Here is a 4,234-nt window from a genome sequence, read left to right as displayed (position 1 = left end):
TGGTCAGGCCACATTTAAAGTTTGTAGCAGTCATCTGTCTCCCTGCTTGAGCCATTTCACCTGCCTGGGACTCAGGTTTTCCTTAATGAAACCAAGGTGTTGGGTGAGATAATCTCAAAATTCCCTTCTAATCCTAATATTATACCATTTATATGTGGGATGACCAAGGGAACAGAAAACAGAGATTTTGATAGGCATAAAGTGGTAGAAAGTTGGAAGTGAAAACACGTGTAGCTGGGAAGATATTGGAGCTCAGAGTTCAAAATGGGTTTCCAAATTCAAAAATTTTCCAAGGACTGATTGAAGAGAAGGGAATTACAATACTAACACTACTTATTGATTATTTGCTAGTTGCGAGATGCCATACTTCGCTCTTCGATATATTTTTCATCCAATCCCCACAATAATTTTTATAGTGTAGATCCTATTAGCCTTGTATCTGGGATACAAGGTAACTCAGTGATTAATTAATAGAATCAGAAACAAAATCTAGCTTTGTCTGTTATAAATCCCTTACTTTTCACTGGTATACTCTGCCAAGTAGGTTTTTGAAACCTAATTAGGATTAAATTTTATATTGTTGAAAATCTGTACTGATAGTGTCAATATTCAGATTTTTAAAGCTTGTGCTGTACAATGGGAATATGCAATGACTAGTATAATATGAAGCACAGAGCGTACGGAGACGAACAATATGGGATTGAACATCAGTTGCCTCTTCTACCAGGGAGAGCTGTGTCAAGCTGTATAAACCCCTGAAGTATAGTTTCTTTATCTTTGAAAGACATTAAAAACATTTCTAATAATCTGTTCTGTGTGACTCAGGATTGTAACTAGGATAAAACAAATGAGTCTACTTGAAAACATTTTGTAAATTATAATGCAGTGAATAAATGAATAACATATTACCTCATTTATCCTTGGATTTACTCATTGCCTGAACAGGAGAGGGACTTTGTAAAATGATGCTGTATAAACTATTAAGTTTTTTAATTATAAATTTTGCATCTGCATAAAGAAATAATGAACACAATATTAATTATTAAAATTGAAAAACCGCTACATCACAAACATCCAAGTGAGAAACATGGGTCTGAGAAGAGTTGCCTGATTGGAGGTATTCCGAGGTTAAAAGTACAGACACAATAAGAAACAGTACCCCCTGAAATGGGAAGACTGATATCAGATGACTTGGATGGCTGATGGCAGAGGAAATTTGATAAAAGACAAGCAAGATAAAAGATCACCGAACCAAAGCAAGAGCTGTTTATTCTGAAAGATGAGGTGCAATGGCACTTTGAGCATGAAAGATGTGGTTGTTGTTATATGAAAAAAAATCCATAAAGGCCTTTAAGCCAACAGTGATGTTGTAGGACAAGAGTGAAACAAGTTCGTGAGTTTTACTGTAAGAAGTTTGGAAAAGAAAATCAATGTTTTCTTTATCAAGTGCTGGTTCTCCCTCCTTTGAATTCTGTGTGAAGTGCTGGTCATATGTATAAACTCTTCCCAGGTTTGTAAGAAGGGGATCAGGCTTCAAGTACCTGTGCTGGTGAAAAGTTGGGCAAGTTTCAGCTTTTTCACACTCAAAATGAACCTCGCCTTGACTAGACTGAATTTTGAAAATCAAATCTCCAGGGCTAAATTAGTCCACATTTAGTAACTTTGAAAATAAGATTTACAAAGTGAAAAGCCATGAAGTGTTTAAGAAGTTTTGATGTAAAATGCTTTGGAAATTAAAAACTGGTGTTCATAAGCAAGTGGAAAGATGACTTTATTTATATTTTAATGGTTAAGGAAAAAATATTCATTGATAATTACTTGATTTACTTAGGAGCATGACATTGGTCATAATTCAGCTAAAGCCTTACTGAAATGCCATGGCATTTTATGAAAGACACAGTAGCAGACCAGAAGAAAAGATTTCAAAAAGGCATTGATTTCAAAGAATAGTCTTAATAACTACTATAAGCCACCTCAATTACTAATATAATTATAATAATATTTTAAAGTAGCTCATTTATTGAATATATTCTGTATATATATAATTTTCCAAAAAATGCTTTCTATATACTAATTCTCTATCAAAACAACACCGATAATTTGATATTACAATTGATTTACAAATAAGAGACTTGAGGCTGGATCCAGGAGGGGTGTTGTGGTTTGTTCAGTTACACAACTGGATTCTGGAAATGTCCAATCAAAACTTCTTTATGTCTAAAGATTATTTTTTCCTTCCTCTTTGCCACCTCCTCTTCCCCGTCCCCTTCCTTTCCCTCCCCCTTAACCCCTTCCTCTCCCCCTCCTACTCTCCCTTCCCCTCTGCCTTCTTCTTCTTCTTCTTTTTTTTTTTTTTTTAAACATCTTTATTGAAGTATAACAGCCTTACAATGGTGTGTTAGCTTCTGCTTTATAACAAAGTTAATCAGTTATACATATACAATATGTTCCCATATCTCTTCCCTCTTGCATCTCCCTCCCTCCCACCCTCCCCATCCCACCCCTCTAGGTGGTCACAAAGCACCGAGCTGATCTCCCTGTGCTATGCGGCTGCTTCCCACTAGCTATCTATTTTACATTTGGTAGTGTATATATGTCCATGACACTCTCTAACCCTGTCACATCTCACCCCACCGCCTCCCCATATCCTCAAGTCCATTCTCTAGTAGGTCTGTGTCTTTATTCCCGTCTTGCCACTAGGTTCTTCATGGCCCTTTTTTTTTTTCCTTAGATTCCGTATATATGTGTTAGCATACTGTATTTGTTTTTCTCTTTCTGACTTACTTCACTCTGTATGACAGACTCTAACTCCATCCACCTCATTACAAATACCTCCATTTCATTTCTTTTTATGGCTGAGTAATATTCCATTGTATATATGTGCCACATCTTCTTTATCCATTCATCTGTCGATGGACATTTAGGTTGCTTCCATGTCCTGGCTATTGTAAATAGAGCTGCAATGAACATTTTGGTACATGACTCTTTTTGAATTATGGTTTTCTCAGGGTATATGCCCAGTAGTGGGATTGCTGGATCGTATGGTAGTTCTATTTGTAGTTTTTTAAGGAACCTCCATACTGTTCTCCATAGTGGCTGTATCAATTTACATTCCCACCAACAGTGCAAGAGAGTTCCCTTTCCTCCACACCCTTTCCAGCATTTATTGTTTCTAGATTTTTTGATGATGGCCATTCTGACCGGTGTGAGATGATATCTCATTGTAGTTTTGATTTGCATTTCTCTAATGATTAATGATGTTGAGCATTCTTTCATGTGTCTGTAGGCCATCTGTATATCTTCTTTGGAGAAATGTCTATTTAGGTCTTCTGCCCATTTTTGGATTGGGTTGTTCGTTTTTTTGTTATTGAGCTGCATGAGCTGCTTGTAAATCTTGGAGATTAATCCTTTGTCAGTTGCTTCATTTGCAAATATTTTCTCCCATTCTGATGGTTGTCTTTTGGTCTTGTTTATGGTTTCCTTTGCTGTGCAAAAGCTTTTAAGTTTCATTAGGTCCCATTTGTTTATTTGTGTTCTTATTTCCATTTCTCTGGGAGCTGGGTCAAAAAGAATCTTGCTGTGATGTATGTCATAGAGTGTTCTGCCTATGTTTTCCTCTAAGAGTTTGATAGTGTCTGGTCTTACACTTAGGTCTTTAATCCATTTTGAGTTTATTTTTGTGCATGGTGTCAGGGAGTGTTCTAATTTCATACTTTTACATGTATCTGTACAATTTTCCCAGCACCACTTATTGAAGAGGCTGTCTTTTCTCCACTGTATATGCTTGCCTCCTTTATCAAAGATAAGGTGACCATATGTGCGTGGGTTTATCTCTGGGCTTTCTATCCTGTTCCATTGATCTATATTTCTGTTTTTGTGCCAGTACCAAACTGTCTTGATTACTGTAGCTTTGTAATATAGTCTGAAGTCAGGGAGCCTGATTCCCCCAGCTCCATTTTTCGTTCTCAAGATTGCTTTGGCTATTCGGGGTCTTTTGTGTTTCCATACAAATTGTGAAATTTTTTGTTCTAGTTCTGTGAAAAATGCCAGTGGTAGTTTGATAGGGATTGCATTGAATCTGTAGATTGCTTTGGGTAGTAGAGTCATTTTCACAATGTTGATTCTTCCAATCCAGGAACATGGTATATCTTTCCATCTATTTGTATCATCTTTAATTTCTTTCATCAGTGTCTTATAATTTTCTGCATACAGGTCTTTTGTCTCCTTAGGTAGG

Source organism: Balaenoptera borealis (genome assembly GCF_965194805.1).
Source record: "Balaenoptera borealis genome assembly, chromosome: 4".
Classification (NCBI taxonomy): domain Eukaryota; kingdom Metazoa; phylum Chordata; class Mammalia; order Artiodactyla; family Balaenopteridae; genus Balaenoptera; species Balaenoptera borealis.
The sequence above is the reverse complement of the archived record's forward strand: the minus strand, read 5'-3'. Positions refer to the sequence as shown.